The sequence below is a fragment of the Saccopteryx leptura genome, chromosome 1 (assembly GCF_036850995.1).
Source record: "Saccopteryx leptura isolate mSacLep1 chromosome 1, mSacLep1_pri_phased_curated, whole genome shotgun sequence".
Taxonomy (NCBI): Eukaryota; Metazoa; Chordata; class Mammalia; order Chiroptera; family Emballonuridae; genus Saccopteryx; species Saccopteryx leptura.
In genome coordinates this window covers 217,958,988-217,986,967 of record NC_089503.1, presented here as the reverse complement: position 1 = coordinate 217,986,967, position 27,980 = coordinate 217,958,988, and the positions used below count along the sequence as shown (strand labels likewise).

The 27,980-nt window shown below is 36.8% G+C and overlaps 1 non-coding gene across 1 annotated transcript; it reads right to left on the bottom strand.

Moving 5' to 3' along the window:
* Positions 1-7,599: 7,599 nt before the first annotated feature.
* On the bottom strand, positions 7,600-7,675 carry TRNAA-GGC (transfer RNA alanine (anticodon GGC)). The gene has a single exon. It is a non-coding gene; the product is annotated as a tRNA-Ala (tRNA).
* Positions 7,676-27,980: the final 20,305 nt, after the last annotated feature.

Genomic DNA, 27,980 nt, shown 5'->3' with positions numbered 1-27,980 from the left:
CTCAGCAGTTCTACTTCTAGGTAGAAATGAAATGAACTGGGCACAGGGACCCAAAAGCATGCGTGTAGACCAATCTTTACTGTAGCGTTCCTCACAACAGCCAAAAACCAGGAAAAAACAACAACCCAAAACCAACAACCCTCAAATGTCCACCAACAGATGAAAAGAGAGACAAAAGGTAGTAAGTTGATACGATAGAGGATTATTTAGCCACACAAAGGAATGAAGTTCTAGTACATGCTACAACATGGATGAACCTTGAAAACATTACAGTAAAGGAAATAAGCTAGACACCAAAGACAAATATTGTATGATTCCACTTGTGAAATATGCTGGTTTGGGCAAAAGTTGGTTTATAGTTGTTCATATGGAAAATAGTAAGTAATAATGCGAGAATAAACTCTTGTGTTTTGTGTGCTCACAATTGTAAACCTACTTTTGCCCCTCTCTGTATAGAGCAGGCAAATTCACAAACCAAAGGTAGGTTAGAGGCTGCCAGAGGCAGGGAGGGGAAATGGGGAGTTACTGTTAAGTTAGTGAGTACAGCTTCCAGTTAAGGTGATGAAGAAGTTTTGGATATAGATAATTGCACATTGTGGATAGTAATTAATGCCACTGAATTATACACATGTGAATGGTTAAAATGACCAATATTTTATTTTATTACCACAAAAAGAAAAAGTGAATTCAAGGCAAGGGAAAAAAGGGAACATAGATTTGTGTGAAATATAATATATCTGCATATTATTCAGTTGAAGCCAATTTCTACATTTGGAAGCCATATTCTTAATTGGATTTGATCAACTTAATCCAGTATTAGGGAGCAGAAGACCAACTTTCTCCAGGAAGGTTTTCAGGAATAAAGAGATTCTAGAGAAATAAAATGTTATCCAAACTATGAAACAGGTATTTAGTATGAGTTAGAGCACTCTTGGCCCATTTTGCTTTCTCAAAGCTCTCACTTCAGTTAGGGCTAAACTGCTCCCTGTCTAGCAACCACTACACCGCTGCTCTCCCTACAGCTAGTCAATAGTGTCATCTGTTAGGAAGGGAGTGAGTGGTCCCTGACATCCTTCCTGCAACTGCTCTAATATGTTCAGACCATTTTGACTGGTGGTGGTGGAGGTCACGGGCTGAGGCTGGTGAAATATGGTGCCTTGTAGTTTTTTCAAATTACAGAGAGCTGGTGTCTTTTTGGTACAGTTTTGCAACATTTGTGACTCTAAATGTCTGAATACATGGAAATGTGGAACTGAAAGCATTTTTGCTATAGATTTTCTGGGATTAAGTATAAAAAAAACACACCAATATGACAGATTATACTTTTAAAAAATCTTATTTAAATTTGATACACATTTATCCAATATATGCAATAAGAATATCTGAGTGCTAGACAAGAAATTCTGCTTATCTTTTCATTAAATCCAGGTTCTCCATATTTACAATTTATTAGCCTTCAAGGATTGTTATAAGTATTTGAAAGTAGTATCGCTTCATTAAAAATACTTATTTTTCTTTTCCAGAGCAGACTTCTTACTTGGTGGTCTGTCCAGGTTTCACTGTATTCTTAGCCCAGGGGTCAAGAACCTATGGCTTGTGAGCCAGATGTGGCTCTTTTGATGGCTGCATCTGGCTCACAGACAAATCTTAAAAAAAAAAAAATGTTAAAATAGAAAACATTCTCATGTATTACAATCCATTCATTTCCTACCGCTCATGTTCATGGTGGCAGGTGGCTGGAGCCAATCACAGCTGTCCTCAGGGATTACACCAAATTTTTATTGGATAATGTGTAACGTACATGGGTCATTGTATGGCTCTCATGGAATTACATTTTAAAATATGTGGAGTTCACAGCTCTCTCAGCCAAAAAGGTTCCCAACCCCTGTCTAAGCCGCTATAAATTGAGGTATAGTTCATCATGTTTGCTTGACTACTCAGATTTGGAAATGTGTCTTTCTTCTGGTGTTGGAAAGTTTTATTCCCTTTGAACCATGCCTTTATAATCTTCCTTCAAATTTTTCTTATTATTTTTAGCTTTTTGCCAAGTCCTTGTTTTTATTTATCTATTTATATTTTGATGACTACTTCATGCTCTTTATGCTGAGGAAGGACAAGGGAGATTTTATTGCTCAGTGAGTCATGTACACGCTGCATGCACGGGGGTTCCACGTCGAGTGTGAGAACATGCTGGGTGTCATGTAGGTGCCTGTGCCAGTACCTGGATATGTGTGTGCAGACATGCATCTCAGGTCACTTCCCACGAAGAACGGGAGCCAGAAAAAATAAAAGTGGGTGGTCCGTTTATGGTAAGTGCCACTTGAAACCAAGTGGCTGTGTGCATAGTGCTGACATCTATACTTACATATAAACAATGACCTAATAATGCACTTTTCACACGACATTTAACTTTGGGTGTGTTTGACATGTATTAACCTCTAGAGTTGTCATTTTCAAAAACTTCAAGTGTTTTACTGTTTCGAGTGCCTTAGAACTCTCACTTTTGGTGTGATGTTTGGTTGGGTCTGGAGTTGGATAAAATGCCTCCATTTCTAATGTAACCATGATCAACTGGGAGGAGTCTTTAGACATGGTTTTGCGTGCACATTTGCTTCAATAGCTCATTCAGGCACTGGAGTTGTGCCTCAAAAATATAGTTGCTGATGGTCAAGGCCCAAATGATGAAACTTCTAAGGGGCATTGGTGAATGAGTGAGTTAATGAGATCATATTTGCAATGATCTGTCTGGTTTCACTGGAGGGAGAGTGTGGAGTAAAGAAGTGCCTTTAATTCTATCACTGAAATGAGATGTTGGGCCTGAAGACGGGAGATAGAACATTCTTGCATTCTGATGTTAAGAGTCATCAGAGAGGGGTCAAGTAAACCTGCTGTCTCTGTAACCTGAGGGTCTGTACTGTGAGTTTATGCACAAGCCCTGACCTCCCTTTTCCTGTCAGCTGCCCCTGGCCTCTGGCAGTGAGTGCTGATGCTTCCTTTGATTTTGTCTGTCCATCACCCATTCCTACTTCTAACGGCAGCTCCATTTTCCTTCCGGAGGATGACCCCTGCCCTGTGGAACTCCGTGTCAATGCAACTGTCAGGCAGGGCGCCCCTTGAACTCCTGTCCGAAGGGTGAGCACAGACTCCAGATTGGGTTCTTTCTCCTTGATTTGCATTATGTCCTGAGTGGCAGCTGAGTAGACTGGGACACGTTCTTCATGATAGGTTGTGAAGGGATTGTCTGTTTGTTCCTAAATGCCTATTGTTTTTTTTTTCTAAAAATCTTTTTTTTCCCCTTCGCCTTTTAAAAAATTCCAGCAGTAACCTCATGTTGTGGTAAAAGACCCCCCCGCCCCCCAGCCTTAAGCTGGCTAAAATTTGTTTCTTCCGTTTGCCGGTAACAAAATCCAGGTGATGCAGTCCCTTTCTCCTCGCCCCGGGGTGGGGGTGGGAGGCTTCTTTCTCAGCCCAGGCTCAGCCTTGGCGAGGACGGAAGGGGAAGAAACCTCTTCGGCCTTCTTTGGTGTTGTCACTGTTTTCTCTTCTGCTTCAAGGTAAAATTTAGCCTTAGCTTTTATACTCCTCAGGTTACAAAGTATAGATTAAGTCTTGTACTCGGGGTACATTTACCACTTTCATTTATTCTTAGTCTAGGACATCAGGATGCTCTGTGCCGGACCCTGATCTCAACTGGGAAAACCCCTCCATTGTAATTCGAATGTGTTTGTGCCGCAAGCAGTGACCTACTTGGCTCCTTTAAGAGAGCAAGGGTAGGGTCACAAAGAGGGGGTCCATCTCCCCCTATGCACACATATGCCCCTCTCTCCTCTGCTCTTCTGTTTGCACTCTGCCTTAGGAAGGGAAGAGTGGAGCCCATTCCTCAGGTAAAAGACAGATACTGGAGAATAGAGAAACACCAGCCATCACGGTGTTTACTACACACATAGTACTTATTCTGGGAATGCTCACCCTTCCCACAAGCAAACTCCTGAGAATTACATAAATATATACTTTTTGTTCAGTGTAATTTCAACGACTGTGTAATACTATAAACACCAATTGGATATTTGTGCTTCCATGAAAGTAAAGTCATGCTTTTATGCAAATATTAACAAAATAGTTAAAAAAACACAGGAAGTTAATAAAGAAAATATGACTTGTGGGCAGATGGCTTGTGAAATTATACAGTTTTCTGTGAAGTATTAGTTGTTTTACAGGCTTTAATGCTGATCTTTCTTTTAGAACATGGGCGTATAATTTAAGGTAAAATACTTCCATTGCACAATGCATACTTTACTTTGCCAAGTACTTAATTTATAATGACTTTTTTCTCTTAAAATATTTTTGCAAATAATTTTTAGTCTTTCTGGGGAAGGACGGGTAGAGGTCTTTCTAGAAATATTCTTGTTTCAGGACTGAGAGAAATCATGAGAGAATGAGCCAGATCTGGTAAAATATATTTTATTAAAATATACCTTCTTAAAAGGATATTCTGCAACTTCTCATACAGACTTTTTCTAAAGTTTATCAGCTACTTTCTATTAGAAAGTTACTTTTAATTTTTGATCTAAACATCTTGTGTTGCACACAGCTAAGCTCTTATTTTCTTTTTCCTAGATGCAAAACAGCAGGGAACTGCATTCTGTGGAAAGCTTTTCATATATGTGAAATGACTAGATACAATTCTCTAATAATATAAATTAAAAAAAATATGTATTTTTTTCTCATAGGTATACTTGTATAACAACTTGCTGATATGGAAAAATCTTTCTGTCCATCTTCATGTCTCTACATTGCTGTTAAGAGGTGAAGATATGGAAGTAGACACAGAAAAGGAGAATAACCAAACATACCTTCAGGGTAGGCTCCTGTTTCCTTATCCTGTCATTGCTATTGATTTTTAGATCACTGTGACATGTGGAAGTTCAAAAGCCAATCTGATATCCAAGGTCATCTCTGAATTGATTTCTACTCTCAACTGGTTAGTCCATCCGGCCTGTCACCACGACGAATGGTCTCTGGGGTGCATTTGCCTGCATAGAGACACAGCCATGGAGAAGATGGTCCTTCCTTTGCTATCCTGTGTCTCTCATACAGTTAATTACTTGATGGACAATCACTCCTTTTTCTTTTTCTTTTTTTCCAATGTTGTCTTTCACATGAAGGACTATGAGCTGGGCTTTCTTGTTAGAGCTTTTGTTATTTTCATTGTTTATGTATAGAACATTAATTTCGTTTCTCTAGGTTTCCTCTCTTAAAATATTAGGTTGGTTTTGACTACTTTCTTAATTTAATAAATGTATAACCATGTGACCGAGCTCTTCTCAATTCCTCTTAGACTTCAACTGCACATTTAATGTCTCTATTCTTTTTTTTACTACTGAGGCCAAGGCACATGTGAATGTAGAATTGCCTCTAGTTTTGCTGTCAAAGGTTGGTAGTGGTCTTTAAAGAGTAATCCATCTTCTTGTGTGCTGTGTAAACTTATTCTATTGGCTTGAATTCAGATCTAGACTATGCTATCCCCACTTTCACTTAAAATCCCCCCTCTCCTCTCCTCTCCTCTCCTCTCCTCTCCTCTCCTCTCCTCTCCTCTCCTCTCCTCTTCCTCCCCTCCCCTTTCTCTCTTTCCTCCCTCCCTCCCTCCCTCCCATCCTTTTTTCTTTCTTTTTCTCTCCTTTCTTTTTTAATGAGACTACCATATGACACAGGATAAGAGTCTTGCTAAAGTTGGGACATCGCATCTATTTCTTCCTCTTCATCCACTAGATCTATTATTCTGTCATGTTACAAAATTAGGTGAGTCTGATGAAACCTGTTCCTTACAGATCATGCATTTTAATGCCTTTGAAGTGTTTCCAAATTTATTGTGCAATAATTTCTGTTGGTAATTTTCTAGCATGGCTCATAGATTTGAAATAGAATATTTCCTTTTTCAAATATAACTATTCTACTTATCTTCTTTCTGCTTTTTTTTCCTTTTGATTTTTTTTTTCAGAGACAGAGAGAATCAGAGAGAGGGATAGATAGGGACAGACAGACAGAAACGGAGAGAGATGAGAAGCATCAATCATCAGTTTTTCGTTGCGACACCTTAGTTGTTCATTGATTGCTTTCTCATATGTGCCTTGACCGTGGGCCTTCAGCAGACCGAGTAACCCCTTGCTCAAGCCAGTGACCTTTGGTCCACACTGGTGAGCTTTTGCTCAAACCAGATGAGCCGTGCTCAAACTGGCGACCTTGGGGTCTCGAACCTGGGTCTTTCTGCATCCCAGTCTGATGCTCTATCCACTGCACCACAGCCTGGTCAGGCTCTTCCTGCTTTCTAATAATGGAAATATTACAAATATAAAAAAACATAAAGACATTAATATAACAAAAATTATTACTTTGTTTTAACCACATAACACTCTTAAAATCAATTTTTCTGTTGATAGACATGTGGGTTATTTTTAATATTTTGCTATAATAAATAACAGTATAAAGAACATTGCATACAGGTGCCTTTGGCTACCCTCTGTAACAGTTTCTCTAGGGTATGTGCCCTGTTCTAGGAGTAGAATAGTTGAGATGAAATAAACATACTTATATTAAATTTTATTAGATATTACCAAATATTTCTCCAAGATGTGCCAATTTGTAATTCCATCAGCGGTTTATGAGAGTTCTTTTCTCCATATTCTTGCCAACACCTGGTGCTATCATACTTTAAATTATTGCTAAGATGATGGGTATGAAATGATCTCACAATCGTGGTTTTAATTTACATTTTCCAGATTACTGGTTAGGATGAGAATCTTTTCATTTTTTCATTAGCTATTCATAATTATTTCTCTTTGACTTGCCTTTTTATATTTTTTGGCTAGTTTTCTATCAAGCTATTTTTTTCTCCCCAGAGTTCTTGGTAAATTCTGGATACCGTCCATTAGTGGCTCTATTTGTTGAATATTCTTCTGGCCTATAGCTTGTCTTTGCATGTTTAGGTGGCTTTTGTTGTACTCAAATTTTATTTTTAAATGTGGTTAGTGGTATAAGTATCTTCTTTATTGTTTGTACTTTTGGTGCCCTTTTCAAAAATATTTGTCTATTCTGAAGATGTAAATATTGTCATCCCTATTTCATAAATATATTAATTTTTGGTTTTTCATCTTTTAAATCACAAGAAAACTTTTATATATGGTTGCCAAATTTATTTATTTTCCATATGTTTATACAGTTATCTGTCCCACAATCATTTAGTGAACATTTTTCTGAGTTCTCTGATCTTTTTATTTTTCTTTTTTTTTTTTTTTGTATTTTTCTGAAGCTGGAAATGGGGAGAGACAGTCAGACAGACTCCCGCATGCGCCCGACTGGGATCCACCCGGCAAGCCCACCAGGGGGCGATGCTTTGCCCACCAGGGGGCGATGCTCTGCCCCTCCGGGGCGTTGCTCTGTTGCAACCAGAGCCACTCCAGCGCCTGGGGCAGAGGCCAAGGAGCCATCCCCAGCGCCCAGGCCATCTTTGCTCCAATGGAGCCTCGCTGCGGGAGGGGAAGAGAGAGACAGAGAGGAAGGAGAGGGGGAGGGGTGGAGAAGCAGATGGGTGCTTCTCCTGTGTGCCCTGGCCGGGAATCGAACCCGGGACTTCAGCACGCCAGGCTGACGCTCTACCACTGAGCCAACCAGCCAGGGCCTCTCTGATCTTTTTCATTGGGCTAAGGCACCAAGACCCCATTGTCTTAATTATTAGAGTTTTGTAATGTGTTGCTCTCTTCCTACTCTGTAAAATTACTCCAGCTTGTTTTTTTTTCCAAAACCTTCTCAGATTTTATCATTCCATTGCTTTTCTTTTCTTTATTTTTAGATTTTATGTATTCATTTTTAGAGTGAAGAGAGTGAGAGAGAAAGAGAGAGAGAGAGAGGAGGGAGAAGCAGGAAGCATCAACTCCCATTTGTGCCTGGACCAGGCAATCCCAAGATTTCAAACCAGCGACTTCAGCATTCCAGGTTGATGCTTTATCTACTGTGTCACCACAGGTCAGGCCCATTGCTTTTCTATGTAAATTTTAGATCAATTTTTTCAAGGTCCACAGATATATCTTTTGGAATTTTAATTGGAATTACATTAACTTATGAATTTGAGCAAAATGAAAAAATCTCCAGAATTTGACTCTTTTTACCCATCAACATCATATTTTCCTCTTTTATTTTGACTATCTTTATCTGCCTTTCAATAATGTTATGTAAGTTTTCTCCATATAAGTGCAACCCAATTAAAAAATATTTCTGGAGAGAGAAGATGGCGACGGAGTAGGCAGACATTCAACTCCCACCTCCCAGAACCAAAATGGATTACAAGTTAATTTTAAGAACAATCATATTGAGAAACCAACTTTGGACTAAACTAAGAGGACTCTATAACCAAGGACCACTGAAGAAGCTACACCAAGACTGGTAGGAAAGGTGGAGATGTGGAAAGGGCTGCACTACTCCCAGGAGTGAGCGGCGGCCTAGAGGGACTCTCACACAGGGTGGGTTGCCCAGAGAGTTGTGGATCCTCAGCCCCAAGACCAGAGTCCCAGCCTAGAGCCCCAGAGACTAAAAGAGGCCTATGAACAGTATTTAGCTGGGATACTGTTTGCGAGAAAGAGACAGAACTCTCAGACCCAGGCTTCATCTTAAAGGGACCGCGCAGAAAACCTTGGTCACAGCCACAAATCTGGGGCTCTGGGAGAGGGGACAGCTGAGACGACTGGAGTTGTGAGAAGAGACTGTGATCTCATAGGCACAGGGAGAGATACTGTGGAGGACAGACACCCTAACTCCTGTGCTGAGTCACTCTCCAAATCTAAAGTGGCCATTTTTCTTGGGAGCAGCAATACCAGCAAAGGGAAGCAATTACCCCACCCACCAGAGGCTCTCCTGATCAGATCAAAGAGTTGCTTAGAAGCAAGGGGCAATTCAGGGACATAGATTTTGAATGCTGAGGTCTGAACTACACCACCCTCCACACGCCCTTGGCGGTGGGGGCCAGGACAGCCCAGGAGCCCGCGGCAGTGGAGGCCAAGGCAGTTTGGCAGCGTACAGACCACACCTTGGGAGCACAGAGGCCAAACCTACTGGTCTCCTGTGGCCATACTCTTCTGAGGGCTGAAAAAGAAGAAAAAAAAAGTTTGGATAGAATGACACCTGAGGCTAAGGGGCAAGCCATACATACTCAATACTGTTCCTAATTCCTGAATTACTGTGCTGAGCCCAACAAGCAGCCAGCAGTAAGAGGCGGCCGAAAGTGGGTCTCAGAGGAACTTGAACTTTTAAATGAACTTTCCCCAGGCCAAGAGTAGATAAAAGCTAGCCTAGAAGTGCAACTGATATTTACAAGAACACCTGGGCCCAGCAGAGGTAGTCACAAATTCTGGATCTCCTGTAGCTCCAAGAAAGTTGCTAAGGGCCAGTTATATGCAGTGACCCCCACTGGTCTGCACCAGGTTCCAGCCAGAGAGGTTTGGGGCTATCACATCCAGCAGCCAGATATGGAGAGCATCAGTTCAGAACCTAACAACACTTGTTAGAGTGGTATCTTAAGGAAGGGCTCCTCACACCTGACCCAGCTAAGGCATAAAAAATGCTGACACAAATAGCAAAAAAACCCCTAAACAAAAAGCAGTGGCAACAGACAAGTAGCCTACAGCAGATTACAAACAATAGCTGATGCCAACCCAAGAGATCTGGAAACAACACAACTGGAAACTGGAGGCAGACAACACCAACCCTAGACTCAGCTAGCTACACAAACAGCACATCTAAAGGAGGAGTCTATTCACAGATAAAATGGGAAGACAGAGAAATATAATGAATTAACAAGAGAAATCCCCAGAAAAAGAATTGAATGAGATGGATGTAACTGAATTACTGGATGTAGAGTTTAAAATAATGATTGTTAGGATGCTCTAAGATCTTAGAGCAACAATGGATGGATATAGCAAGCACCTAAATAAAGAGCTAGCAAGCATCAAAAAGGACATTGAAATAATAAAACAGAACCAGTCATAAATGACAAATACAATATCAGAAATGAAGACTACACTAGAAGGAATTAAAAGCAGGCTGGCTGAAGCAGAGGATCAAATCAGCGATTTAGAGGACAAGATAAATGAAAGCACAGAAGCAGAGCAGCAAAAAGAAAAGAGGCTCAAAAAGACTGAGGAAACTCTAAGAGAGCTCTGTGAAAACATGAAGAGAAACAACATCTGCATCATAGGGGTTCCTGAAGGAGAATAGAAAGAACAAGGGATAGAGAACCTGATTGAAGAAATCAGAGCTGAAAACTTCTCTAAATTTGATAAAGGAAAAAGTTACACAAGTTCAAGAAGCACAGAGAGTCCCATTAAAGAGGAACCCAAAGAGGACTACACCAAGACACATCATATTTAAAATACTAAAATAAGAGAGAAAGAAAGAATACTATATCTGCAAAAGAAAAGCAGTCAGTTACCTACAGAGGAACCCCCATCAGGATGACATCTGACTTTTCAACAGAAACACTATAGTCCAGAAGGAAATGGCAAGAAATATTCAAAGTAATGCAAAACAAGAGCCTACAACCAAGACTTCTTTATCCAGCAAGACTATTGTTTAAAATTGAAGGAGAAATAAAAAGCTTCGCAGACAAAAAAAAAAACACAAAAAACAACAACAACAATAAACCCTCAAGGAATTCATTACAGCAAAACCAGTGCTGCAAGAAATATTAAGGGACCTGTTGTAAACATAAAAATGGGAAAAAGGTCTAGAAAAAGAGGAATGTAGATTTAAAGAATAAAATGGCAATAAACAACTTCGTATCAATAATAATCTTAAAGGTAAATGAATTAAATGATCCAATGAAAAGATATAGAGTAGCTGTGTGGATAAGAAAACAGGATCCATGCTGTCTACAAGAGACACACCTCAAAACAAAAGATACACATAGACTAAAAGTGAACAGATGGGAAAAAATATTTTATGCAAATGGAAATGAAAAAATAGCTGGGGTAGCAATACTTATATCTGACAAAATAGACTTTAAAACAAAGGCTATAGTAAGGGATAAAGAAGGTCACTACATAATGATAAAGGGAGCAATCCAACAGGAAGATATGACCATTATAAATATCTATGTGCTTAATATGGGAGCACCTAAATATTGCATATAAAGCAGATTTTGATGGACATAAGTGGTAAGGTCAACAGTAATACTATAATAGTAGGGGATTTTAATACCCCAATAACATTAATGAATAGATCCTCAAGAAAGAAAATTAATGAAGAAACAGCAGCCTTAAAGGACACACTAGATCAACTGAATTTAATACAATAAATATCTTCAAACCTTTCACCCTAAAGCAGCAGAATATACATTCTTTTCAAGTGCTCATGGTATATTCTCAGGGTAGACCACATGTTAGGACACAAAATGAGTCTCAATAAATTTGAGAAGGTTGAAATCATATCAAGCATCTTCTCTGATCACAGTGGCATGAAACTAGAAATCAACTACAATAGAAAAACTGAAAAACATTCAAACACTTGGAGAGTAAACAGCATGTTATTAAATAACAAATGGGTTAACAATGAGATAAAAGAAGAAATAAAAAATTTCCTTGAAACAAATGAAAATGAACATACAACAACTCAAAATTTATGGGACACAGCAAAAGCAGTACTGAGAAGTTCATAGCATTACAGCCATACCTTAAGAAGCAAGAAAAAACTCAAATAAACAACTTAACCCTGCATCTAAAAGAATTAGAAAAAGAACAACAAATAAAGCCCAGAGGAAGTAGAAGGAAGGAAATAATAAAGATCAGAGAGGAAATAAATGACATAGAGGCTAAAAAAAATTACAAAAGATCAATGAAACCAAGAACTTGTTCTTTGAAAAGGTAAACAAGATTGATGAATCTTTAACCAGACTCACCAAGAAAAAAAGAGAGAGGTCTCAAATAAAATTAGAAATGAGAGTGGAGAAGTAACAATGGACACAGCAGAAATACAAAGGATTGTAAGAAAATACTATGAAGAACTGTATGTCAAAAAATTAGACAACCTAGGTGAAATGGACAAACTCCTTGAAAAATATAATCTCTCAAAAATCAATCTGGAAGAATCAGAAAACCTAAATAGACCAATTACAACAAATGAGATCGAAACAGTTATTAAAAAACTCCCAACAAACAAAAGCCCTGGGCCAGATGGCTTCACAGGTGAATTTTACCAAATAGTCAAAGAAGAACTAACTCCTATCCTTCTTTTTTTTAAATAAATTTTTATTAATGTTAATGGGATGACATTAATAAATCAGGGTACATATATTCAAAGAAAACATGTCTAGGTTATCTTGTCATTAAATTATGTTGCATACCCCTTGCCCAGAGTCAGATTGTCCTCCGTCACCCTCTATCTAGTTTTCTCTGTGCCCCTCCCCCTCCCCCTAACTCTCTCCCTCCATCCCTCCTGCGTCCTCCATCCCCCCACCCCTGGTAACCACCACACTCTTGTCCATGTCTCTTAGTCTTGTTTTTATGTTCCACCAATGTATGGAATCATGTAGTTCTTGTTTTTTCTGATTTACTTATTTCACTCCATATAATGTTATCAAGATCCCACCATTTTGCTGTAAATGATCTGATGTCATCATTTCTTATGGCTGAGTAGTATTCCATAGTGTATATGTGCCACATCTTTATCCAGTCTTCTATTGAAGGGCTTTTTGGTTGTTTCCATGTCTTGGCCACTGTGAACAGTGCTGCAATGAACATGGGGCTACATGTGTCTTTACGTATCAATGTTTCTGAGGTTTTGGGGTATATACCCAGTAGAGGGATTGCTGGGTCATAAGGTAGTTCTATTTGCAGTTTTTTGAGGAACCACCATATTTTCCTCCATAATGGTTGTACTACTTTACAGTCCCACCAACAGTGGATGAGAGTTCCCTTTTCTCCGCAGCCTCTCCAACACTTGCTATTACCTGTCTTGTTGATAATAGCTAATCTAACAGGGGTGAGGTGGTATCTCATTGTAGTTTTGATTTGCATTTCTCTAATAACTAATGAAGCTGAGCATCTTTTCATGTATCTGTTGGCCATTTGTATTTCTTCTTGGGAGAAGTGTCTGTTCATGTCCTCTTCCCATTTTTTTATTGGATTGTTTGTTTGTTTGTTTGTTGTTGAGTTTTATGAGTTCTTTGTAAATTTTGGATATTAGGCCCTTATCTGAGCTGTTGTTTGAAAATAACATTTCCCATTTAGTTGGCTGTCTGTTTATTTTGATATCAGTTTCTCTTGCTGAGCAAAACTTTTTATTCTGATGTAGTCCCATTCATTTATCTTTGCCTTCACTTCTCTTGCCATTGGAGTCAAGTTCATAAAATGTTCTTTAAAACCCAGGTCCATGAGTTAAGTACCTATGTCTTCTTCTATGTACTTTATTGTTTCAGGTCTTATATTTAGGTCTTTGATCCATTTTGAATTAATTTTAGTACACGGGGACAGGCTGTAGTCGAGTTTCATTCTTTTATATGTGGCTTTCCAATTTTCCCAACACCATTTGTTGAAGAGGCTTTCTTTTCTCCATTGTGTGTTGTTGGCCCCTTTATCAAAGATTATTTGACCATATATATGTGGTTTTATTTCTGGGCTTTCTATTCTGTTCCATTGGTCTGAGTGTCTATTTTTCTGCCAATACCATGCCATTTTGATTATCGTGGCCCTATAATATAGTTTGAAGTCAGGTATTGTAATGCCCCCAGCTTCATTCTTTTTCCTTAGGATTGCTTTGGCTATTCGGGGTTAACTCCTATCCTTCTTAAGCTATTTCAAAAAATTCAAGAGGAGGGAAATCTTCCAAGCTCCTTTTATGAGGTGAGTATAACCCTCATTCCAAAACCAGGCAAAAACAATACAAAGAGAGAAAACTACATGTTAATATTCCTGATAAACTTACATGCTATAATTCTCAAAAAAATATTAGCAAACTAGATCCAGGAATACATGAAAAAAATCATATATCATGATCAAGGGGGTTTTATTCTGGGGAGGCAAGACTGGTACAATATTCACAAATCAATCAATGTAATTCATCACATAAACAAAAGGAAGGAGAAAAATCACATGATAATATCAATAGATGCAGAAAAAGCATTTAATAAAATCCAGTACCCATTTATGATCAAAACTCTCAGCAAAGTGGAATACAGGGAACATACCTCAACATGATAAAGGCCATCTATGACAAACCCACAGCCAACATTATAATCAATTGGCAAAAATTAAAAGCAATCCCCTTAAGATCAGGAACAAGGCAGGGGTGCTCCCTTTTATCATTCTTATTCAACATAGTTCTGGAAGTCCTAGCCACAGCAATAAGACAACAAGAAAAATAAAAGGCATCCCAAATTGGAAAAGAAAAAGTAAAACTATCATTTTCTGATGACATGATATTGTACACAGATAACCCCAAAAGCTCAGTCAAAAAACTACTGAACCTGATAAATGAATTCAGCAATGTGGGAGGATATAAAATTGATACTCAGAAATCAGAGGCATTTTTATACACCAACAATGAACTGTCTGAAAGAGAAATTAAGAAAACAATCTCCTTCACTATTGCAACAATAACAAAAATAAACTATCTAGGAGTAAATTTAACCAAGGAGGTTAAAGACTTGTACTTGGAAAATTATAAAACATTGATAAAAGAAATCAAGGAAGATACAAATAAGTCGAAACATATACTGTGTTCATGGATAGGAAGAATAAACATCATTAAAATGTCTATATTGCCAAAAGAAATCTGTAAATTCTATGGAATTCCTATTTAAAGTACCAATGGCATACTTCAAAGATCTAGAACAAATATTCCAAAAATTTATATGGAACCAAAAAAGAACACGAATAGCTTCAGCAGTCTTAAAGAAGAGTAAAATGGGTGGTATCACACTTCCTGATATCAAGCTATACTACAAGGCCATTGTACTCAAAACAGCTTGGTACTGGCATAAGAACAGGCATATACACATAGATCAATGGAACAGAACACAGAACCCGGAAATAAACCCACATCTTTATGAACAATTGATATTTGACAAAGGAGATAAGAGCATACAATAGAGTAAAGATAGTCTCTTTAACAAATGGTGTTGGGAAAATTGGACAGGTACTTGCAAAAAAATGAAACTAGACCACCAACTTACACCATTCACAAAAAATAAACTCAAAATGGATAAAAGACTTAAATGTAAGTCGTGAAACCATAATCATCTTGGAAGAAAACATAGGCAGTAAGCTCTCCAACATATCTTGCAGCAATATATTGATTTATCTCATGGGCAAGTGAAATAAAGGACAGGATGAAGAAATGGGACTATATCAAACTAAAATGCTTTTGCACAGCTAAGGACAATATGAACAAAATAAAAAGACAAAATAAAAATATGTTTACACAATGGGAGAACATATTTGACAATAAGTCTGATAAGGGGTTAATAACCAAAATTTATAAAGAACTTGTAAAACTCAACACCAGGAAGGTAAACAATAAAAAAATGGGCAAAATAAATGAATAGACACTTCTCCAAAGAGGACTTACAGATGACCAATAGGCAGATGAAAAAATGTTCAACATCACTAATCATTAGAGAAATGCAAATTAAAACCACGAGATACTACCTCACTCCAGTTAAAATGGTGCTCATTAACAAAACAACACATAATAAGTGCTGGTGAGGGTGTGGAGAAAAGGGAACCCTCCTGCACTGCTGGTGGGAATGCAGACTGGTGCAGTCACTGTGGAAAACAGTATGGAGATTCCTCAAAAAATTAAAAATGGAACTGCCTTTTGACCCAGCTGTCCCACTTTTAGGAATATATCCTAAGAGTACCAAGTCACTGATTGAAAAGAAGAAATGCACGCCCATGTTTATTGCAGCATTTTTTACAATAGCCAAGATCTGGAAACAGCCCAAGTGTCCGTCAGTGGACGAGTAGATTAAAAAGCAGTGGTACATATATGATACATAATGGAATACTATGCAGCCATGAAAAGAGGAAAGCCTTACCTTTTGTGACAACATGGATGAATCTGGAGACTATTATGCTAAGTGAAATAAGATAGGCAGAGAAAGACAAATATCATATGACCTCACTCATTTGAGGAATCTAATGAACAATGTGAACTGAAGAACAGAATAGAGGCAGAGGTGGGATCAAAGGGACCAGAGGGAAAGCAGTCAGAGGGAAAGGGAATGAGAGAATGAGATCAAAGAAGGGAAAGAGGTTAGTGAAATTATATATATATAACACAGCATTAGCAGGACAGGACATCCTCGAGGGAAGAGGAGAAGGCGTTGGTGGGAGGGGGCAAGAGGGTGTCAAGGGGAACATGGGGCTGGGGGGGCGATACATTCAGTGGGACACTTGAATCTAGGTAAACACAATAAATTAAATAAAAATAAACATTTCTATGTAACTTTAATTTTTGTTACTGTTGTAAATGGGATCTTAAAAAATTAATTTCTAATTATTACAAGTATGTGTGAATGCTGTAGATTTTATATGTAGCACTTTTTTTTACCTCACACTTCGCTGAACTTTTATTTTAATATATCAAGATTCTTTTAGAATTCTATAGGCTGAAAATCATATTAGTTACTAAACAATGACACTATGCTCACTCCCTTGCAATCCTTAAATCTTTTGTTTTAGTTTTATTTTACGGCATTGGTTTGGACTTCCAGTATATGACTGAGTAGAACCAATAATAATTATATCCTTGTCTTTGTTTGACTTTTAAGAGACTTCTTCAGACCTCCCATTAGTAGGTATGATATTCACTAAGTTTTTGGTACATATCTTTTTAGATCAATGAAGTTTTTTTCTTTTTTCCAGTACTATTTTGTTAAAAGAGGTTTTTTTTTCTGTTGTTATTTTTACTTTTGTTTTTGGTCATGGGTAAGATGAATGTTATTGATGCCCCCTATCTATTGAAATGGTCATATAATTTTTCTCTTTTAATTCATTTATGTGGTCAAAATCATAAAAATATTTTTTATGACAATCACTCTTACATTACTGTTATAATTAGGACATAGTTAATTTTTTAAACACATGGCTGGCTTGGAATTGATATTTTGTTTATGATTTTGTGTTCATGCTTGTGAAATTAAACTATAATTATCTATTTTAAAATACCTTGGATTTTGTACCAAGATTATTGTTAGCTTTTTAAAATAAGTTGAGTACCAATGGCACCATGTCCCTTTTTATTTTATTTTATTTATCTTCTTCTTATTATTTTTTATCAAATGAGAGGCAGGGAGGCTGAGAGACAGACTCCTGCATGTGCCCTGACTGGGATCCACCTGGAAACCCCCTTCTGGGGCTGATGTTCTACCTATCTGGGGCCAGTGCTCCATTGCTTGGCAACAGAGCTATTTTAGTGCCTGAGACGAGGTCATAGAGCCATCCCCAGACCTGTGGCCAACTTGCTCATTCGAGCCATGGCTGCAGGAGGGGAAGAGAGAGAGAAGGGAGGAGGAGTGGAGAAGCAGATGATATCTTCTCCTGTGTGCACTGACCAGGAATCGAACCTAGGACTTCCACACATTGGGCTGACACTCTACCGCTGAGCCAACCATCCAAGGCCCATGTCCCTTTTAAATTAGTGAAATAATTTGTATAATATTAGAATGCCTGTTTTCTGAATTTTGGTGGAACTTACCTCTTTTCTGTAAAGTCATCTGAGCCTAGGGTTGTACTTTTTGGTGATTGAACACAACCTTTTAGTAACTATTGTTACATTTATTAATGTCCCTTTATTTAAATTTATGTTTTATAGAGAATGATTGCTGTATGTGCCTATGAAAATGTACCAATCTCTATGTTGTAATTCTAACATGCACACATAAACATATGTAACACTAGATGTGTTATTTATGAAAATTACCTAATCAGGGGCATAATTTTAAATTCTGAGTCCCTATGTAAACCCTAAACCCCTTGGCTTCTGAAATTTTTCTGTATTCCAAATATATAAGTTTGAATATGTTGGTGGCATGATAACAGCAACTAGTATTCATTGGGTATGTATTCGATGTCAGGAAGTATGTTTTTACATGTATGCCCATAGCTGCCCTGTGAGAGATGGCTGTCCTATTAGACATGAGTAGGGCCTAGGGGCTAGAAAGCTTTTATCAAATCTCATGGGCAGTGAGTGGCACATTTGAGACTTAAACTAAGTATGTCTGAAGGAAAGCTGATGTTCTTTTTCATAATGTCTTACTGGGAAATGGATGACCAAGACTGAGAATCAATTTAATAATACATTTTATTATTGTGATATATTTTTTAAACTGAGCTATCTGAACAGAGCTGTAGGAAAATTGACTGTGGTAAATATAAATACTGCTAGGGTTTCTTGTAATGTCTAATAGCCTATCTACTTCACAACTCCAGGGGGTACCATTTATGTCGGTCCCACAGTGATGGTGCCACTGTGGATTTATGCAATATGGTGACTTTTAATAATGCAAATAGGCACTTGCACAGGAAGGTCCCGAGGAAATGAAACCATGCCAATAGGGATAGACTTACTTTGCAATTAGTGAGAGATTAGCTTCATTGTTGGGCTGAGTTGGGGGATTCCTGCTAGTATAGGTAATGGGGCTTGTTAAGATTGTATTTTACAAAACTTGTGCTTGATAGTTGCTATTGTCAGTTTATAAGGTCATGAAAAATGGAAAAATATGTTTCAGATGGGTGCAGAGAATTCACCTCCATTTTTTTCGTTGGACATTTGCTCATGAAATAATTCCTGCAATGCAATGGGAAAAGGAAGCAAGTGTGTTTTATTAAGAGTCCAGACTTTGTTTCCCATTTAATTATGTTTTAGTAAAAGGCAAATTGGAGTTTTTAGTAACTAAGGATCAGTGATAAATACAGCAAACATGAATGACTCTTTATTTAGTCATGATGCTAGATTTGGAAATAATGAGTAGACTAATAGAATTTTATAATATAAGTATATTTTATAGGCACTAGAGTAATATAAATTTTCCTGAGAGTTTATTTCTGGGCAATATTGTAGCCATTATATTTTATGTTTTGAATGCAAAACTTTTGTAGTGTTTCTGATTTCCCCCAACACATCTATCCTTCTGTGCTTGTTTCTCCATTTTCCATACACTTTCATGTCGTTTATCCAAGACATATTTTTTTCCTTCTAAGTCCTTTCTTCATAGCAGTATCCCTTTTCCCGGCTGGCTGTCAGTTCTTTTTCTCCTCTCAAAGTCATTTCAGTCATTGTTCTTTATGCCTCTCTGAGGAATAAAAAAGGGCTAGTCTCTGAATTCTTATTTCTCTTTGAAGCAAGGAGAATGCAGAGTGTGCTAAAAATCACTTTAATTTAATAGATGCCTCAAAAAAGTGAATTCGGTTTTCCTCCCTCTTGCCATTAAAAAATTTATTTACCCTGTCATTTAAACTTTACAAAACTTTCTAACATTTAAAATGTCACAGGCACTTGGTCCTTTCCTTTATGGGCTCACCTTTTAAGGCAATGTATAAAAATACCATTTCTCTGAATTGGGTAAAATCTTTGACTTCTCAAAACAAATGTGTTAATGCAATGTTTCTAAGTGAAGAAAAGCTTTAAGTCACCCCTTCCTTTAAACTTTTTAAAAGCTCTGTGTATATTCCCAGGGAAGATCTTGAAGTCTCTCTTAGGTCTTACACACATACGCACATGTGCATATGGACCCAGCTTGCACCTTCCAAAAGTTAAAATATTGGCTCATTGACTAAGATATAGAATGCATTTCCATAAAATGGGTGATGGTTATGTTCGGTTAAAGCAGGGTTCGGGAACCTATGGCTTGTGAGCCAGATATGGCTCTTTTGATGGCTGCATCTGGCTCGCAGACAAATCTTTAATAAAAAAAAATAACATTAAAAATATAAAACATTCTCATGTATTACAATCCATTCATTTCCTACCACTCATGTTCATGGTTGCAAGTGGCTGAAGCCAATCACAGCTGTCCTCCGGGACAACACCAAATTTTTATTGGATAATGTGTAATGTACACGGATCGTTGTATGGCTCTCACGGAATTACATTTTAAAATATGTGGCATTCATGACTCTCTTAGCTAAAAAGTTTCCCGACCCCTGGGTTAAAGCCTATTTAGCCCTAATGTCAGTACTATATCACCGTGTCCAGCATCCATTTCTGTTTGTAAACACTACTACATACTGCGTTCTGAGATCAGGTGGTACTTATGGTTATGGAAGTGAGGTGGGCAAGGCCAGTCAGTGACATCTTCCTATAAAATGACCTCGGAATCTAAGTGAAGGGAGAGTGGGTGAAGACCCACTTGAGTCAAAATCTGAGTTATGCACAACTAGCTGCATATAACTGTGAAGTGATTTGACTTCTTCTTTACAGAGTACAAAACATCACATATCTTGAGGAAATAGGATAACATGAAAAAGCCAAAGCCTCATGGGAACCTCCAGTTGTAGTGAGTAAATAGAAAAGAGTATCACATAGGTCTAGGGGTCTCAGACATACCATAAAAAGCATGTAAGTGTATAACATAATTTAACAAACAGTAATTAGGATTTTCCAGATAAAATATTTTCAGCACTGACCACAAACACCCCCTTTATTTCTCTTTATAGCAAAATCTGTTATAACACAAACATTTACTGCCTATTCATAAAGAAATATGAGAGGGAAAGGATGAAGTATTAGTTTTTTTCATTCTCCAGCCTGCCTTTTCTCTAGGTCTTATTTACCCAGTTTTCCTTGTGGCATCCAAAGTATATTTATATCTAGATTTGGAGTCATAATTTTCACCTTTAGAATTTTCTCACTCCACTGCTTTTTTTCCCTCTCCCTCCCTTTTCCTCTCTTGGCATTTCTACTGTATTTATTTTATTTCTTTCTTTCTCAGATTTGGTAATCTGGATATTGTGCCTGTATACAGTTTTATATGATTTCTTCATTTATATTTCATACATTGGAATTAAGGATTTGTGAACTTAATATATAACTATACCAAAACTAGGTGCAACTTATTTTTTCTGGAGAATGTTAGACCCCCGTGGTACCTGAATTTTTCAAAAATAGTTGTAACAGTAGTACCTTTGTGGAACTGACTGAGGTCTACATTAAGAGTTTAGCCTTGATTTCAATCTAAATTCTATATTTCCTAATTCAGTTTGCCCTTCACCTAAGAATTACATCACAGAGAGTTCACATGCTACTTAAAATAAAATCCCAAATAATCAGTAATTAAAATAAACATTACTACTATTACTTTATTAACCTTTTATGAGGGAAAGATTAATGAGAAATAAATGACTTATCATCAGAGGCTTATTAAAGACAATTCGGATACCATGGAGCAGTATAGTCGAGACTATTCGTTCTCATGTACTGATTTGATTGAAAATATTTGAAGCTAAATTTATATCAGGGAGTTTGAGGGAATGGGAGCACACAAACAGGACCTAAAACTCAAGAGGATGCCAGAACTAGATGTCGGCTCAGAATCCCAGGAAGCTCCAGTTTTGGACACTGATTTTGAGTCCAGGGCTCTACTATTAAAGTGATTCAGTTAATTTTCATATCTCTGCTCCATTCTTATCACTCTATATTTGTAATCTTCTCCCTCCCTCTTCTATATATCTTTTCTCTACTTTCTGCCTTCTGCTTACTCATAAATTCAGCTGTCACAGTTTCCTCTGGTCTATATTTTCCCATACACCTTTATTGCCTTTCTCTGACAGCTTCAATATTCTCTTATTTTTTTTATTTTTTCAAGTTTAAATTCCCTAAGATAGAGGTTCATATATATATTTTTTCTTGTCAAGGCACAGTGTATATTGCTGTCTACACTGTGGATTGATTTCTTATAGGTCAAATGATTACTTTGGTCCAATCAGCAGGTGCTGCTCTAGGTTTGAAACATAACTGGGCTGGCAGAGGCTGTGGGGATTGGCATTTTCCTTTAGGAGGTCAGCTAGCATGGCCAGCACCACCGTGAACAAACTGAGCACTGTAGAAGCTCCAGTTTCTTCTTTATGTATAATCCAGTGATTGCTGCTTTTATAACAACGACCTAGAAGTTTAAGAGTCTGAAGCCACTGAACATCCAGAAAGCAAATTATATTCAGTAGAGTGTTGGTGTTAAGCTTATTTTACTGTATTTTAATAGTTTGAAAGCCACTATTTGTCTTTGTATGATAAGGCTTAATTACCCCAAACTATTTCCATTAACTAGGACATGCTAATTTATTATTTCTATATTAAAAAAATCTTTGGATTTTTAAAGAAAAGTTTATTATTTTTTCTCCTCAGTTGTGAAATAGATGACAAAAAGTTGTGGTAAATTACCTTAATGATCTTTACTGTAAGTTTTTTTCCCCTTTAAGTTGCTAGTAAGAGCCAAACACAATTCCTGTTATCTGCACTCAGTTGTCAAAATGTGTTCATAATTATATATTAAAAGGTAAAAGCTTCTCAGCAAGATGTTTGCTCTATTGAGCAACAATGAACCTTCCATTAGAAATAAAGTCATGCGAGTAGGAGTGATCACACAGAAGTTGTATCTGGAATATTCTTATACTTCAATTCAGTAATGATTCATCAGTGTATAAATAATTTGATTATAATATAATAAAGTTCTAGGAGTAAATTCTTTCTCTCTTTCTTCTTTCTTTTTAGTGAGACTGAGAGATGGACAGACAGACAGGAAGGCAGAGAGATGAGAAGCATCAACTTGTAGTTGCGGCACCTTAGCTGTTCACTGATTGCTTTCTCATAGGTGCTGACTGGGAGCTCCAGCTCAGTCAGTGACCCCTTGCTCAAGCAAGTGACTTTGGGCTCAAGCCAGCAACCATGAGGTCATGTCTATGATTCCACACTCAAGCTGGTGACTTTGTCACCTGTGCTATCATAGTTAGTCTCAATTGAACGATCTGATTGGTAGCAAAAGACCTATAAAGACTATAGGGCTCAGGAGCATTCATTGTAACATTTAGAAAATTCTACAAAAAGAAACAAACAAACCAAACTGAGTGCCTTTAGGTTCTACAAGATAATCATTGTGCATTGTTTAAACACCAAAAATCTATATTTATTTGGAGGATTGGATTGGTGGAGAGGAGGGGAGTTAGAAGGGAAGTACTATTAATCACCTGCTATGTACCATGCTTTGTGCAAATGTGTCTATGAAACATTTATAATACTCATTGTCCAGGGAGAAAGTTGGCCTTAATACTGCCCAAAGCCTCACAATTTCTAGATAAAAGACCTGGAATTCAAAACTAGAAACAATTCTTTTGTTCATGTCCAGAGTTCATAATCTTTTTTTTTATAAATTTATTTTGAAATTAAATTTAAAAGGGTAACCTTGATCAATAAGAGTACATAGGTTTTAGGTAAACATTTCTATAGCATTTGAACTGTTGATTGTGTTGTATATCCATCACCCAAAGTCAAAGTTCATAATCTACTGGTGACATGCTCCTGCTTTACTTTGAGTTCCCTCTAATAGTCTTCTCGATGAATGATGGTTTCTTCAGCTATTTGATGGTAGTTTAAGGATTCCAGCAGGTGCTGTCAGTGTGTGCTGGTGAGAAGGATGTGGTGGAAAAGTAACCTTTAAAAATTATTTTTTACTGACCTTATATTTTTAGAACAAATTTTCAGGGACTATTTAGTAAAAAGTTATAATATACATTTTCTAGTGTTATGCTTAATCCTAAAATTTCAGAACAATGATGGACGTTAGGAAATCACGTAGTCTGTAGCTATCAAACTGATTTATTACCTTAGGCAGTGATATTCAGCTATCATTTGGTCAAATGATGTAAAAATTATTGAAACAAAATTTAAGAAGTAAATGTTTGCTTAAATATTGGGTTGGTATATATTAAAAATAAGTAAACCAACTTGATCTAAGTGTCATTGATAAAATACTCATCTAAACAATATCAGAATATTCAGTATTTAAAAGAATTTTTCCTACTGTTTTGAGAGAGAAAGAGAGAGAGAGAGAGAGAGGAAGGGAGAGAGAATGAAGCATCAAGTCCTTTTTCCACTTACCATAATTCCCCATGTATAAGACAATCCCATGTATAAGATGCACCTTAATTTTAGGGCCCAAAATTTGGAAAAAAATATATTACATAGTTATTGAACTTAAGTTTTATTCATCATAAAATTCATACAACTCTTTATCACTGTCAAAATTCCCACCCATTAGCTTGTCCTCATCTGTATCTGATGACCAACCACTTCAATAATAAGCACAAAAACAAGTGCAAAGAAGTGGGAAAAAGAAGTAAAAATATCTACAACCACTGTATAAGACACATCCAGTTTTTAGACTCCAAAATTTTCAAAAAAAGTGCGTCTTACAGAGGGAAATACGGTAGTTGTGTACTCATTGATTGCTTTTTGTACTGTGGCATGCCTGGATGATGCTTTATCTCCTGAACCACCTGGCCAGGGCCTGCATTCTTTTTATGTGCACACAAAACATTCTCTGAGATAGACTATAGGCTAGACTGTAAACCAATTTTCAACTGTTCTTAAAAAATTGAAATTATGAAGTTTGTTTTATAACCACAACTGGATTAGTAATCAGTAACAAAACAATCTTGAGAATCCTGAAATATTTAAATATGAAACAATATACTGTAAAAAGCACATGAGTTCAAGAAAAAAAAAAGCAAAGGAAATTAGTATATAGAACTAAAATGTTACTAAAAACAATATATCAAAATTTGTAAATTGCTGCTAACACAGGGCTTAGAGATACATTTTTATCTAAAAATACTTATCCTAAAAAAGAAGAGTGGTTTAAATTCAGTGATCTCTGCCTCCACCAATAGAAGCTAGAAAAAAACCCAAAGTAAGTAGAAGGAAAAAAAAATAAAGGAAATCAGTGAACTGAAAAGTTGACAAACAGTAGATAAATTTAATAAAATCAAATACTGGTTCTTTGAATAGATGAATATAATTGATAAAACTTTTACCAGACTAATCATAAACAAGCAAGATAAATTGCTAATATCAAAAATTGAAGAGGGGCTATCACTATAGGTTCTATAGAATTTGAAAGGATAACAGAGGATATTTATGAAAACTTTATGTTTATCAGTGTGACAACTTAGATGAAACGGACAAATCCTTGAAAGACACCACTTAGCAAAATGAACTTAAATGGAAATTGAAAGTAAGAATGGATCTATATTAAAGAACTTGAATTCATAAATAGAAATCTTGCTTCAAATTAAACCTCGGTCCCAGATAGTTTTCCTGACGAAGCCTAGAAAACATGTAAGAAGAAAATGTTCCCAATCTTATTAAAAAAAAAAAAGTCTTCCAGAAAACAGAAGAGGAGGTTAAACTCATTTTATGAGGCCAACATTACTATCAAAACCAGATAACATAAGAAAAGAAAACTACAGATCAGTATACTTCATGAGGATAAACACAAAGATCCTTAACAAAATTTTAACAAATATATAATATATTAGAATCACTGTTTATACCAGATACACTAATCCTATTTACACCCAGCCTAGCTGAATGAGACATTTAAGTTGATACAAAACTTTAAAAATTGCTAAATGTGAGTTTAACTTTAAAATAGTTCACTTAATAGTAACTATAAAATAGTAGACATATATATATATGTATATATATATATACACTAAGTGTATAGAGTGAAGAAAAAGTTTTAGTTATCACCTGCTATTCTGGCCACAACATTTTTTTCTGTTTAAGGACATACACTGAACAAATACAAATCTTTTAAAGCTGAATAATTTTTTGATTTAAGGTCACACATTGAACAAACACAAAGCTTTAAAAATTAAAAGTATAATGTTCATTCCTGGTAAAAATTTATTTAATGTAAATAAGCAAATCTCATACTTGGAGAAAACCATTATTAAGCTCTTGATAAAACATCTCCACTCTGTATGATTTAATAACAGCCAAGTTAATGGGAAAAGAACCAGAGAGAGTTTAAAATCTGTGAGTTCCAAGTTGGGAAATATGGCTGCAGGACACTGGGCAAGTGACTTAATACCTTTGGCTCTGTTATATGTTTTTATTTTAATCTATTGAATGTGTGTGTATGTTGGAGCAGTTAGAGTCCAAAGTAAATTTTATCACTCTTGAAGCCAATAGAAAGAAAAGTAAAGTCCACACTAAACAGAAGGTGGCAGTGTTGTTGAAGAAAAGGCCTAGATTTTAATCCCAGTAAATTCAGGTGGATTGCTATACATGGTGTTTATACTATGCAAAAATTAGTGTCGTAGCAAATTAGTGACAAACTGCTAATTTAGCAGGCTTAAGCTAATCCTGTTACAACAGTTATATGTTTTTCTGAGGTTGATAACGTTATTATATAGGACATTGCTTTACGATGAAATGAGACCATCAAATGTGATCACTTAAAGTTCACATAAATATAGACGTCGTATTAAACTCAGAGCTTTCATGTGAATAATAGTTATTGTTAAATTGGTTTTAGGTATTTTGAGTTTTCCTGACTGTTATTAAGTGACGACTTCCCCATACATATTTGCAGTTTGGCATGTATATGTTTAGTGTGGCAAAGTTTTTCACTTTTTGTTTTCCAACTTTGTGAAATAAAGAAGCATTTAAGCATATGTATTTTAATGACCTTTAGACAGCTTATCTTTAACACTGGTCAATGGAATTTAATAATGTGGTCTTTGTTCTCTATCTTAAAAATATTTGATAAGAATTAAAATGCTTATAGTGGGGTTAAGATAGGAAGTTTAAATTTATGATCTATTGTTAATCAGAACATTAATAGAAGAAGGCCACTCAATAAAGCAACTCACTGTTAAGGCATTTCTTAAATCAAGCGTTTGTTCCAGGGGTAGTCAACCTTTTTATACCTACCGCCCACTTTTGTATCTCTGTTAGTAAAATTTTCTAACCACCCACCCGTTCCACAGTAATGGTGATTTATAAAGTAGGGAAGTAACTTTATAAAATTTATAAAGCAGAGTTACAGCAAGTTAAAGCATATAATAATAATTACTTATCAAGTACTTTATGTTGGACTTTTGCTAAGTTTGGCAGAATAGATCTTTATAAAACTTACTATAGTTAAATCTATCTTTTTATTTATACTTTGGTTGCTCCACTACCACCCACCATGAAAGCTGGAACGCCCAGTTGTGGGTGGTAGGGACCAGGTTGACTACCACTGGTTTAGACTGTTTTAATGTATTTTACTTGAGTCAGGTACAACCCTCCCTCAGGGCCCTTCAGGTTCCTAGATTAGGTATACTGTTTTTTATTGACATACTCCTTTTCCCTTAGCATCTTTGGGAATATCTGCTATATGAAACAGTCTTCCAACCCAAATTATCTTTCTGCCTCTCTGCAAAATGTTTGGGAAAAGTTAGACTATTGGAGAAAACAGAATCAGCCACATCAAAGATGGAGCATGCAGATTGCATGTTAGAGCTAATGCTTTTACAAAACTCTTCTTTGTTTGGGTTATTTCATTTCCATGAAGTTCATGGGCATAGAAAAGAAACCAGAGTGGCAGGACCTCTCCAGCGGTGGAGTCAGAGCCGGCAGTCCTCACACTGCTAGGACCTCCACTCTCCATGGTGGCCACCCTGCTGCCCAGTCACCATGGACCTTTCTGCAGGAAGCCTGGAGTTTCATTTTAGGTGACACCATCTCTTCTCATTCATGAGGCCACCTTCTCTCTTTGACTATTATTTTATAGAAAGAGCCGCTCCATATAATTATACTAGTGTATGTTGATTTCTCCACCCCCAACACCCATCAGCCTAACCAGTGGTAGTCAACCTGGTCCCTACCACCCACTAGTGGGCGTTCCAGCTTTCATGGTGGGCAGTAGCAGAGCAACCAAAGTATAAATAAAAAGA